Raw genomic sequence first — 14,483 nt, 5'->3', positions numbered from 1 at the left:
ATTTTTGTTTTGAGAATAGGTTTAATTCTCGTACTTATGCAGTGCACTTGCTGAAATAAAAACGTTATGTAGAAAGCCATTCTTAACATAGGTGTTTTATAACTATTTTGAAGTTTCACCTAACAATTTCATAAAAAAATATCGTAAAACTTTAGTTTAACTAGAAAATACTATTTAAAAATAGCACTGTTTAACAAGTGCACAAGCACCTTAATTCTAAATAAGTACCTTTTATATTGTCTGCCATGGGGCATTTCTTTTGAATAACTTCAAGTTTCTTTCATTTTTACTAACTTAAAGTTTTCTTTAAATGGCCTAAAAATAATTCAGAAGGAATTTAAGGTAATGTCCGAGATCAGTGCTCGGAAAAAAAAGCTACCGGAAGTGGATACGGTTGATTATGGAACGGAACAGTCAAGACACAAAAAACGAAATCATATATTTATTTTAAAAAAATTACGGCAACACTTGCGCTGTTTTACGGTTGTTGAAAAATAGAACGGAAATTTAAATTTCGTTCCGTTTTAAATTCGATACATTTTTACATTACGTCCAACTCCTCGTTCACATTCGACGTCAACTTTTAAAGGTTTTTAGGTATGCTCACAAGGTTAGGGGTGTCTATTCCGAAAGCCTTTCTTAACCTGAGGAGGTTGGGAGTGTCTATTCCGAAAACCGTTCTTAACATAGGTTGGTGTTTATTCGTTGTAAATGTACCCGAAAACCTATAAAAGTCGACACTTCCAATGTAAACGGTGAGTTAAAATTACTTTAGTTTTAACACTTCTTGTGTTATCAAGAGAAAAAACAAACAAACAAACAAAAAACACTTCTTGTATTATCAAATAATAAAACAAGTATTTTATTTAAAAAAATTTTAAACGCTGTTTTACGACGAAACAGAAAACAATATATATTAAAGAGACTTTATAATATATATAATTTATATAATTCATTTTTATTTCGTCGTAAAACAAGTGTTAAAACTAAATTTAAAAAAAAATATATTTATTCTTTGATGTGTCTTTTGTTTAAGTCATTTTTTGTAGGTTTCGTGATAAGACGAGAAGCGTCAAAACTAAAGTACATTTTTAGAATGTTTTTCGTGTCGTGACTCCGTTCCGTTTCATAATCAACCGTATCCACTTTCGGTAGCTTGATGTTTCTGGGTACTGATCTTGGACATTACCGAATTTAAATGTATTTAAAAATGTAGGTACGGCGCACGTATGAAAGAGGTACCCCCTCTCTGTAACTTTTATTTGTATCTTTTATGTGGATTTTTTTTTTTTTTTACACAGTGATCACCACTTCTCAAGGCCGGAAGCCACTCAGGGATAAGGGTTATTGCAAGTACATTACGTTAGTGTGGAGATTTGAAGTGTTTACTTAAGGGGGCGGTTCAGGAATTAACGTTAGACTTGAAGACCTCCAAGTTGTAGTCCGGTGGGAAGCAGGCAGACGGAACAGTTCCACAGGCGTGCAGTTCTAAGAAAGAAGCTTTGTTCATGGAATCCGCGTTTTGATTTAGGCACAGATATAGAGTGGGGGAAATTTTTCACAGTGGATTCAGCTAGACGGGTGTTTTTCGTGAAAGATTGGCGAGAGGGGACCAGAGATTGGAGAGATTGGATTCTCATCGAATAGTCATTAATCTACGAGATTATAAAAATAAATAAATAAATAAATAAAAATAAGTGGTACTTCTACACTTTATCGCCGAAACTGGAGACGCCATTTTATTTCGCGCGCCTGTCGATAAAATCCAAGGGAGAAATCAGTATTTTAAATTATGGCCGAAGCATGAAATAACAAAAAAAAAAAAAAAAAATTAAACTGGAGAACGATTGATTTTTAATAATGTCTTTTTTATTTTATGTTTTTAATATATAAAAAAAAAAGGTACTAGTGCAGTGCACTTATTGGTCCGTGCTGAAATAACGTTATTATTTAAAAAGCCATTCTTAACATGGGGAGGGTGATTTGTACCTATTCCTTACAATTGAATAAAAAAAAAACATAAAAATTTAATTAAACTTGGAAATACGATTTAAAAAATAGCGCGGATCAGTAAGTACCAAAAAATAGCGCGGATCAGTAAGCACCAAATTTCATTAATTAAATCGAAACATTTATATTCTCTTTCGCTTTATTTTTTTCGTAGTTCTTTGCAGAAGATTATCTAGTTTAATTTTTTTTATTTCTAACTTCGGACATATTTTAAAATACTGATTTCTCTCTCTCTTATTTTATTTAAAAAAAAAAAAATTTTTATTAAAAAGAAAGTGAAAAATACATTATTAGAAATCACTCGTTCTCTAGTTTAAATTTTTGTTATTTATTTCATGCTTCGGCCATAGTTTAAAATACTGATTTCTCCCTTGGATTTTATCGAGAGGTGCGCGAAATAAGATGGCGTCTCCAGTTTCGGCGATAAGTGTAGAATTATCAAATAAGTAAATAAATTTTTAAAAAATACAACGAAAAATTCAATATTTAACATTTAAAGGAGTGCTCGGTTGCTAATACACTATTAGGACCAAATTTCGGAAATTGTAAAAGTGGATTTCTAGGGTCTGCCAAACGATTGTGAAAAATGGGCCGCATGTTTCCGTGACGTCAGATTTGTGTTAACTATACGAACTATGGAAAAGCAGAAGCGACTTAATGATTTTTTTAAAACCTCTGTTTATCTTCAAACTGCAGTTAATAATTAATCTTTGTTATAATTTTGTTAGGTTTTAAGATTTACAGTTTAACGATTAATATTATAAACATTTGTATATTAAATATGAAATACGGTTTTACTGAATGTTCATTTGGTTACCTACGGGGTTCCATATTTTGTTCGGTAAAATGAGACAAACAAAATATGAGGTGGGGGGGGGGCTACAAAATGCTTAATATTCGTGCAATAATATTTTCAAATTGGTTTTAATCTGGCGATAAAATAGCTGACAAGAGTCACGTTTATATCAAAACTTGATATTTAAAAACAAATTTAAACAATTAAAATTCCATGTAACGGAACATTTTGAAATAATGGAATTTTAATCGTTTTAATCTTTTAAAAATTAATGTTTACGAAGTTTCTTTTTCTTGGCAATTCGACTGATTATAGTATATATTAATTTGAAAAAAAAAAAAAACGCTATTTAATTTAAGTTTATATCAATTTTTTAATTGCAACTTCAAGGTAAATTTTTGTTCAATATGTGTATTTACTTATTTATTTATTTTTATTTTATTTTTTTTTTTTATATTTTTTACTTATTTGAACTCTTATGTTTCAGAATAGAAATTTCGATAGATTTAAATATATTTTGTTCGAATTTCGAAAAAATAAATATGGGGCGGGGGACACGCACTAAAAAAATATTTCCCCTCGTATATTTTACGAAAACTGCATTTTATATGTAATTTCATTCTAAAATGGATAAGTATCGAAAATTTCACCATTAATTGATTTTTGCTAGATTTATTAAATACGGGTGTTTTCACGTTCCTAATGTCTACTACATGGGAACATTATTTTAAAGCGCCAATTTTGTAAAAAAATTATTACTGGTTTATTTTGCCCTTCTTTTAAATGGTACAAAAGTTATACTGATAATATTAATTTATAATAAAGTTACATCGTGTTACATATAGGGTGGGGGTAATTCTGTGGTGAATTTTGGCCGCCCCTACCTGGATTTCACATGAAAACAATGGTATCTATGTATTCCTCATATATATATATATATATATATATATATATATATATATATAATTTTTTTTTTTTTTTTAGATTATATCTAAAAATTACAAAAGTGGATCAGGTAGAAATTATTTATTAAATAAAATTTAAAAAGAATTTGAAAACGATCGTAAGACACAGTTCAAATAGGAGGTAATTTTCCGTTTCGATTGAAACAAGATGGCGGCAATTTCACACCTGCTAACACAATTAAAGTTTTATTTAATACTAGCATTTCAGTCCAGCGTTGCCCGGGTGTTTTAGATGTGTATGTTGAGCAACAAAAAAAAAAAAAAGCGGTCAATTTCTTTTAACTTTGACCCCTTAAAAGTTATTGTTTTGGACTAAAATCAAGTTAAGTTAGATCCATGTCCAAGGAACCTATATCTAAAATTTCAAGTGTGTAGACCACAGTTCCCGATGACTGCATAGCGAAGGCCCACAGCCCACTCGGGAACGCTGATCATGCAGTGATAATGGTTGAAATCGCCCTAAACTCTAGACCCAAAACTGAAGAGCCAGTGCTCAAAACAACGAGATATTATAATAAGGCTGACTGGGAAGCCATCAGGGAACTAATTAGAGATGCTCCATGGAAAAATATTTTCTCTCTCCCTGCTGAACAGTGTGCAAACGAGACCACTGACTGGTTCAAAACTGCAATCGAAGCGCATGTTCCCATGCGGAAATTTTATAGTAAGCCCCACTCTCCCCAATGGTTTACGTCGACTTGTGCAACTGCCATTACTCAAAAGCAGCATGCATACCGTAGGTTTAACCGACATAAGTCCAGTTCAAACAGACTGAAGTATATAGAAGCTAGAAATAACGTTAAGAAAGAAATAGCGACAGCTAAGAGAGAATTTACGGAAACCACTAAAAAGCGCATCGAAGCACAAAAACTAGGAACTCGAGACTTCTGGAAAATCTACAACAGTGTAGTAAATAATGGGCAATCAACAATTCCCCCACTAACCAACAATCACGAGGTTGTCTCCTCAGCAACCGACAAGGCTAACATGCTTGCCAGTCGGTTTGCCTCAAACTCCACACTGGACCCTTCCAACCACCCCCTACCTGACTTTCCTATGCGGACAGACGCCACACTAGACGATCTGAAAACCACCCCTGCTCAGGTGCATGCTATCATAAAAAACCTTGACACCTCAAAAGCATGTGGACCCGATCTTATCCCAGCTGTGCTATTAAAAAAGTGCTCAGCCGAAGTAGCTCCAGTTCTCTCCAAACTCTACAACAAATGTCTTAATGAAGCTTGCTTTCCGGGCTGTTGGAAAACTGCTTCTGTTGTACCAGTATTCAAGAATTCTGGCGAAAGGACAGACCCATCAAATTATCGCCCCATTAGCCTCCTCCCACTTTTTGCCAAAATATTTGAGACCATAATTAACCATGCTTTAGTCCATCATCTTACAGATGCTAAACTACTGACTGACAAACAATATGGATTTAGACAAGCCCGTTCCACAGCAGACATCCTCACCGTGATCTCTGAACGTATATACCAATCACTGGACAAAGCGGGGGAAGGCAGAGCGGTAGCTCTAGATATATCTAAGGCTTTTGACAGGGTATGGCATGAGGGTCTCCTCAGTAAAATCAGATCATACGGTATCACTGGTAGAATACTTAACATAATTAAATCCTTCTTAGATAAGAGAAAAATCCAGGTAGTCCTCGACGGTCGCACATCTAAACAATATGATATAAATGCGGGAGTGCCCCAGGGTTCTATCCTTGGACCTCTATTGTTCCTGATATTCATAAATGACCTCCCCGACAACATTGCCTCTGAGATGGGTATATATGCTGATGACACTACACTCTATGGCAGACACGACAGGAAGACGAATGAACACATTTCTAAAGAAATGGCAGAAACACTAGAGGAAGACCTCCAATCTGTAGTGGAATGGGGACAAAAGTGGTTGGTCGCGTTCAATGCTGCCAAGACTAAACTAGTTTCATTCAATAATTACAAGAAACCCTCTCTACCACCAATAGCAATGGCCAACGACTCTTTATCTGAGAGTCCATCTTTCAAACTCCTTGGCCTAACGTTCACAGGAAACATGAGTTGGAACAATTACATTGAAGGCATTGCCAGGGCCGCTGCAAGAAAGGTAGGCTCTCTCTACCGTGCTAGAAAACTACTAACACCCGAAAGTATTCTGTACCTCTATAAGGCCACCATTCGCCCATGTATGGAGTATTGCTGCCACATCTGGGCTGGTGCATCTGCTACTAGTCTCTCGCTCCTTGACAAGGTTCAAAAGAGAGTCGCAAATCTGATAGGCCCTGAACTGGCATCTAAGCTTCAGCCTCTGTCCCATCGACGAAATGTTGCATCCCTCTGCCTGTTCTACAAGTATTTTAGTGGTGAATGCTCTGATGAACTGCAATCACTTGTGCCCCCACGACGCGAGCACCCTCGACAAACCCGACAGGCTACTAGATCCCACCCCCACACTGTAGAGGTCCCTAGATGTAAAAGATCTTTTTACTCCAATAGTTTCTTCCCCAGAACCGCAAGACTCTGGAATTCCATTCCAGGTCCCTGCTTCCCCAACAGTACTGACGTGCAGAAGTTCAAGTGTAACGTGAACCGACACCTTGCTGCCCAAATCCCTACATAGTACCCCAGTAGTTGTTGCCCCTGATAGTAGCCCCCTACACCAAAGTGGCAATTTGCCTTGTTTGGGGTGAAAATGTAATAAAAAAAAAAAAAAAAAAAAAAAAAAAAATTGTCGGAGGAGTTTGGTAGAGTTCTCAAAGGTCGAATCGTTGAACTTTGACCCCTTAACAACCAAATTTCTGTCCGAAAACCGATTAAAGATTTTCCCAAATCCCAGTACCCTGTATATCAAATTTCGAGTCTGTAGACTAAAAAATGTACACACAGCCACACAGACAGACACACAGATGCGTTCACTTTTATAGATATCTAGACTAGCATTTCAGCCCGGCGATGCCCGAGTGTTATGAGGTGTATATTTAGGAAAAAAAAAAAAAGCGGTCAATTTTTTTAAACTTTGACCTATTATGACCCCTTAACATTTATTGTTTTGGGCTCAAATCAACTTAAGTTAGATCCATGTCCAAGGAACCTATATCTAAAATTTCAAGTGTGTAGCCCCAAAATTGTCGGAGGAGTTTGGTAGAGATCTCAAAGGTCGAATCGTTGAACTTTGACCCCCCCTTAGCAGCCAAATTTCTGCCCGAAACCCGATCCAAAAGATTTTCCTAAATCTTAGTACCCTGTATATCAAATTTCGAGTCTGTAGACTTAAAATTGACAAAGTTATTGCGTAGGGAAATGTGTACACACACACACACACACACACACACACACACACACACACACACACACACGTTCACTTTTATGGATATACTAGCATTTCGGCCCGGCGTTGCCCGGGTGTTTAGAGTTGTATGCTGAGCAAAAAAAAAAAACATAAATTTTTTTAAACTTTGACCCCTTAACATTTATTGTTTTGGGCTCAAATCATCTTATTAAGTTAGATCCATGTCAAAGGAACCTCTATCTAAAATTTCAAGTGTTTAGACCCCAAATTGTCGGAGGAGTTTGGTAGAGTTCTCAAAGGTCGAATCGTTGAACTTTGATCCCTTAACAACCAAATTTCTGGCTGAAAACCGATCACATCGATTTTCCCAAATCTCAGTACCCTGTATATCAAATTTCGAGTTTGTAGACTAAAAATTGAGTTATTGCGTAGGGAAATGTACAGACACACAGACACGTTCACTTTTATAGATATATAGATAGATTTCAGTAATATTGACTGCCTAATTTGGAAGCTACCATTTTAATTAGAATTGACAAAAAAAAAAATTATTTGAAACCATTGTTTTTTCTTTTTATCTGAAAAATACATTTATCGACTACAAAATCTCGCCCCAATAGTGTAGAAGTACCATACAACAATCGATCCCTCATTTTGGAAGTATCGACATTTTCAGCTAAATTTCGCTAATTTAGCCTGTTTAAAAACCGTTTGCACACAAACAAGGCTAAAAAGGGTTAAATTCACACAACGTAGCGTAAAAAAAAGTCGATGTTTACATGGGGGACCAGAATGTTGTATTAGAAACGGAGCACCCTTTGAAATGTTAAATATTGATTTTTTTTTTTTTTTTTTTTTTTTATCTGGTAGATTAGACTCAATAATAATATGGGTAAAAGTGTATTTTAGCGGCGTAAATTATTTGACGGACAGAAAAATTATAAAAAAATATTTTTATAAAAAACACATTAGACCCAAAGGCAAAAATAAAACCGGAAAATTTTTTTTTTTTTTTTTTTTTTTTTTTGCAGACAAAAAAAAAGCGGTTCTACGAAAAAGCGTAAGAAAGTGCCGGATTTGGCCTTTTAAGGCTAATCTGTCAAAACTTAAAAGGGCCAAATTTTAAAAGCAATATGGCGGCCTCGAATGCCATACATCTAGTCTAATAAAAATGATGAAAAAAAATAATAAAATTTTTTTTTTTTTTTTTTTTTGTCTGGTTTTATTTCGGCCTTAGGGTCTGTGTTTTATATAATAATAAATAACTTATTTTTTTTGTCAAATATTTATGCCGCTAAACTACACATTTACCATAATCCGATGAAAAAGACTAAAATAAAAAAATTAGTTGGGGTACCGCTTCCATACACCTCTGAATCAAGATGGAAAGCAACGGGAACTACCGGCATTACCATGGCTCTACCATTTGGTCACTGATGCTGTTAAAACCGCAGGGCCACTGCATGCAAGCACTACATGTCTGTGGAAAGGAAATTTCTTAATTTTATTTTAATCCAATAAATGTTCAGATAATTAATATTTTGCGTTGTTGCATTACTTTTATGTATGTTTTTTTCTTAAGTGAAAGTTTTCCGAAACGTGGACAGTTTCTGATAGGGTCTTTTGGAATTGTTTCCCTCTGTTAGTGTTCTGAAAAGTTTTTCAAAAAATGACAAATAAAAAAAATTGTTCAAAATCACCAAAATGAGCAAAAGTCATTTTGAGTTTATATACAACTATTTAATTATTCAACGGTACGTATTCTTAAAGATGTTGGAATTTTTTTTTGTACCAATAATGGTGCACCCCCCCATTTACATTTATTTATCTGGTTCTTGTATTTGAGTTTTTGTATTTTGTATCTTTTTTTTATTCTTAGTTTCGTACATTTTGGGTTTGGACGAAACTCCCTTTAATTTGGAGAAAAGGGAAATGCTAGCTCCGTGATGAGGTCACGAGCCCAGCGTGAGATTCACCCTCTTTTGAAATTCCGGCAACGAGGATATTGGACGTTCGTTTCATTGCCCAGCGCTGAAAATGGAATTTTGACAAGCCTCCTTCAAAGAAGAAAACCCGGCAAGAATACCCCGGGCATGCGACGAAGCATGTTTCTGAAAAATATCTATGTGGCTACGGTTTTGCACATATTTTTGAAGGAGTGTAATTATTTTAAAAAATGACCTTATTTTACGTGACAAGGAATTTTGGCACCTCCTTCAAAGAAGAAAACCCGGCAAGAATACCCCGGACATGCGACGAGGCATGCTTCTGAAATCCATCTGCGTGGCCACGTTTTTTTTTTTTTTTGCTCGCACATGGAGGGGGAGAAAATTCTAAAGGGGCTTTAAACGAAAAAAAAAGAAAAAGGCACGTGCCTGACTGGCTTTCAATTTGTGAGCACGCTCCTAAAATTTACTACATATGAGTGTGATTAGGAGATACTATTTTGAATCTTATTATTGTATTCGTTCATGGATACGACATCTTCATTATGAGAACTGTTATTTTTTTTTCATTATATGTTACCTTGGCGTTTTTTTTTTTAAATTTAATGCCCGCAAAGGGAAAATTTTGCAACTAATTTTATTGTGAATAAAATCTCTTCGTTTCAAAACAAAACCTTTATATTTTATTCTTTACCCCCTCCTTTTATTCCATGCTGTTATTTTTTTTTTTAGGTTAGTAACTTTAACGTCGGATTTATTTGGAAGCAAGATAAATTTCCGACAAAGACGACCTACGATTTTTTTTTTTTTTTTCAAGGAATTCTTGGCATGTTTGTCCGTATGAATGACAACAAAGTGTTTTTTTTTTTTTTTTTTTTGGAAAGCTGAGGGCCGATAAATAATTCGTATTTAAGGCGTGTAACAAAGTGCAATGTTTTGAATACCTGATACCTATTTCAGTGATGAAAAAAATGTTTATTTCTCTCCACAAGCAAAACAAAAATAACTTCCTTTAAAACGGTAATTGTTTAGGGTAAAATCCCTTCAAAACGTATTGAGGTTACATGAGAAAATAAAAATACAAATGTTTCTTTTCTGTTTATATTATACATTAGTACATAAGGGGGCATTTCGAGTTACAAGTTTTACTGTACCGGGTACCCATCTGAACTAGAGAAAATCATGTTTAAAATGTGTAGGCCTCGTGTAAATAACTAATGAAGAATATGAAATATGGCTGACGTTCAGTAGATACAGTAAAACTTCTAAGACGAAATGCCTCATAATGTATAACGTAAGAAACAGAAAAGAAACATTTGTAATGCATACAGTTTTATTTTCTCATATAAAAATACTCAATACGTTTTGAAGGGATTTTACCCTAAACAAGTACTGTTTTAAGGAAGTTATTTTTGTTTTGCGTGTGGAGAGAAACATTTTTTTTTATCACTGAAATAGGTGTCAGGTATTCAAAACATTGCACTTTGTTACACGCCTTAAATACGAATTATTTATCGGCTCAGCTTTCAAATAATACTTTTTTGTTGTCATTCATACCGACAAACATGCCAAGAATTTCTTGGAAAAAAAAAAAAAAAAAAAAAAAACCTAGGTCATCTTTAAGAATACGCACCGTTGAATAATTAAATAGTCGTATATAAACTCAAAATGAATTTTGCGCATTTTGGTGATTTTGAACAATTTTTATTTTTTGTGATTTTTTTTTTTTTTTTTTTTTTTTTTTTTAAACTCCTTTTGGAACAGAGGGTGACAATTCCAAAAGACCCTGTCCAAAACTGTCAAGTTTCAGAAAACTTTTACTTAAAAAAAAAAAAAGAAAAAAAATAGTGTTTCTACACTTTATCGCCGAAATTGAAGACGCCATTTTATTTCATGCACCTGATGTCCAAATCCAAGGGGGAAGTCAGTATTTTAAACCACGGCCGAAATTAGAAATAAGTAACAAAAAAATTAAATTTCCGGAAAGAACTATGAAAAAAAAAAAATAAATAAATAAAGTGAAAGAGAATATATATTCATAATTGTATAATTGAAAATGTTTCGATTTAATTAATGAAAACGGGAAAGTTTTTTCATGAAACATTTTTTTTTTTTTAAACAGAAAATGAAATGATATCCATAATTGTTTAAACTGGGCGATCGCCATTTGAAAACCAAAACATTTATTGTATAAAAATTTAAATTGTAAAAACATTTATTGAAAAGTTTGCGTAAGAAAATATAATTTTAATAAAACAATTTTGTAATTTGCTCTGACGAACTGCAAGCACTTGTACTCCCTCGACGTAAATACTCCCGACAAGCAGCTAAATCCCACCCCTTCACAGTTGAGATCCCTAGATGTAAAAGAGCCTTCTACTCCAGTAGTTTCTTCCCCCAGAACACCTAGACTTTGGAATTCCCTTCCGGGTCCCTGCTTCCCCAACTGTACAGACATGCTGATGTTCAAGTGTAACGTGAACCGACATCTTGCTGCCCAACTCCCTACATAGTATCCCTGTAGCTTATGTCCCTGATAGTAGCTCCCTACATAAAAGTGGCAACATGCCTTGTTTGGGGTGAAAATGTAATAATAATAATAATAATAATAATAAAAACATTGGATTTTCTTAAAAAATTTTTTAACAAATAATTCTAAACATTAAATAAAGTAATAAATGTTAATTTTAGGTTAATTTATTCTTTCCGGAAGCAATCGTTCGCCAACTTCATTTTTTTTTTTTTTTTTTTTTTGTTATTTATTTCATGCTTCGACCATAGTTTAAAATAATGGTTTCTCCCTTGCATTGAAACTGCAGGTGCGCGAAATAAAATGGCGTCTCCAGTTTCGGCGATAAAGTGTAGAACTACAAAAAAAACAAAAAAAAACATAAAAGTAATGCAACAACGCAAAATATTAATTATCTGAACATTTATTAGATTAAAATAAAATTTCCTTTCCATAAACATGTAGTGCTTGCATGCAGTGGCCCTGCCCCCTGCGGTTTTAACAGCGTCGGCGACCACGGCTCTCTAAATGGTAGAACCATTGTAATGCCGGGAAGACAAGTAAAGACAGTAATTTTCCGTCTTGATTCAGAGGTGTATGGAAGTGATACCACTCCCCCCTTGCATTTTTTTTTTTCGGCTTTTTTTTCATCTTTTTTTCATCGGGTTGTGGTAAATGTGTACTTTTGCGGCGTAAATTATTTACCAGACAAAAAATTATAAAAATTATTTTTTGGCGCTTATACAGTTTAGTGAAGACATTAAAAAAAAAAGTACTTGTAAAGTTTTTAATAAAGACATTAAAAAATGAAAATATCGAAAAAAAGAAGGTTATATTGTACGTATCTGTTTTGGATTGAAGTTCTCCGAAAAAAAAATTCATTTAATTTGATCGAATAGTTTTTATTTTATAACAGAAAAACACGTTTTTATGAGAGCACATTGAAGTCAGCCATTACGAAATTTGTTGAACAAGCCAAAGGGAGATAACTCCAGTTAAAGCGCCCCCCCTATCTTTAATACGAAAACGTCAATTTGGTATACCTTTTTGGTATTTTATTTATTTATTTTTACATAAGTCTAACTCACCGTTCACAGTGGAAATATAAACTTTTATGGTGGAATCCAAGTTTAGCGTTACAAATTCTAGAGAATAATTTGAGGATGGGCTCTATTGTCAAACGAATTATTTTGCGCTAAATAGTATTTTTTTTTTTTTTTTTTTTTTTTAATTAACCATTGTATGCGTAGAATAAAATATCGAAGCCGGTCATTTTGTTTGCCTTATCGCCATCATATAAATTGAAAAATAAAAATGTCGGCCCCTCCTTCTTCATAAAGTGATTCTTTAATCTGATTGGTCCATTTTCTTTTCTTCGAGAGTGACCTGCCCTTTTAATTTATTTTACATTTTTGAACGGAATAAAACAAACGAAAAAATTATTAAACATTTATTTTACATTTATCTCTTCTTCTCTTCTCTTCATCTTCTATCTCTTCTTCTCTATATAAATAAAATGAACTCATTTTTTCTCCGTCTGATTTTGACATTAATAGGATTAAAAATCAAGATATTTCATGCAAATATAATATGCACAAACGGCAGAACAATATCTGAGGTGTGTTATAGGCTTATTATTTCTCAAATTCCTCGATAATCTTAGATTTCTATACTTTTTCTGCTGAGAAGTCACGGCCAAAATCGGTTAAGATCAATGGAAGTGGTAAAATATTTTCTCTCTAATAAATTCCTCCTCCCCCCTGCCACCACTTAACACCGTTTGGGGATCGTTCACAAGGAACAGTTGAGAAGAGAACACCGGTTTGGCTTCGTAGTTCTTTCATGTGAAGTTATTTAAAATCACTAAACTAAGCTGCAGTGCTCTGTGGCGTAGTGGTTAGCGTGCTGGACAATTCACATTATATTTTCACGTTCACGCCGACATACCGTAGTCGTTTTTTTTTTTTCCTAAACAACTGGAATGGACTTTTCTTGGTGGCCGAACTATTAACGTTGCAGATGTTTTATTTATTTATTTTTTTTTTCACACTTTATTTTCCTACTTTTACTCATGACTCCGGGTTTGATCCTTCCTACTTACCTACCATAACATTTTTTAAAACTCCCCCCCGTCCCGGAAACAAACACTCGGGCAACGCCGGGTACCCCCGCTAGTACAGAATAAAATGTTAATTTGTCTTTAGTCAATGAAAGGGGGAAATCCTTCTATACTAAGGCAATTTTTATTTTTGCCTACTTCCAGAATGCCCCTTTTTTGGGAGTTGTTTTGTTTCCCACATTTAAAACGACCTAGTCACATTTTGCTTTCGAATAAATACCAATAAAATGTTCTTCACTCTATCTGTCCACACGTGTCCTTTGAGTTTCTGTTCATTCCTAATCTTTTTCATTGACAATGAAACTCGCAACAGGTTATGGGATCGGAAGAAATAATGGAAACCGCTCGAGCAGATTATTATTCGATGGAGATGCACCAAAATATTGGATATTAAATTCTTGGTGCTTATGCAGCTTAGCAAAGATATTAAAAAACGAAGATAATGAAAAATCTCTATAATATACGTGCCCGTTTTTTTTTTTTTTTTTTTTTAAATCAAATTTTAGTGAGACCCATCGATCGCGATGATGTGCAACCATCTTGACAATTTCAACTATGAAGAAGGGGTACCAGAGGAGATAAAACTATCTAATTTGACGAGATTATTTATTTATTTTTATTTTTTTAATTTTTTATTTTTTCAATAAATCGTTTATAAATTTATTAATGTGCATTTTGGTTGTGTTTGCTGAACGTTCCAAAGGTGCATACGTAGACATATTATGAAACCTGTAGTTTGATATGCAAATTACTGTGCACCAATGAAGTTACACACTAAAAATGAGATATAAGACCGGAAGTTAAGATGGCTGGAATCTAGTTCGGGATAATCGGACTGAGCGGTCGA

At 34.1% G+C, this 14,483-nt stretch overlaps 1 protein-coding gene across 1 annotated transcript in view; it reads left to right on the top strand.

The window, feature by feature from the left end:
• The window catches only part of LOC145258327 (unconventional myosin-XV-like), a 597,738-nt gene that overhangs the window by 1,296 nt on the left and 581,959 nt on the right, over positions 1 to 14,483 (top strand). The gene's annotated exons all lie outside the window — the stretch shown is intronic.

The sequence above is a fragment of the Euprymna scolopes genome, chromosome 33, assembly GCF_053919585.1.
Source record: "Euprymna scolopes isolate OS-2025 chromosome 33, ASM5391958v1, whole genome shotgun sequence".
NCBI lineage: Eukaryota > Metazoa > Mollusca > Cephalopoda > Sepiida > Sepiolidae > Euprymna > Euprymna scolopes.
Note: the sequence above shows the minus strand (reverse complement) of the source record. Positions and strands in the feature narration are given on the sequence as shown.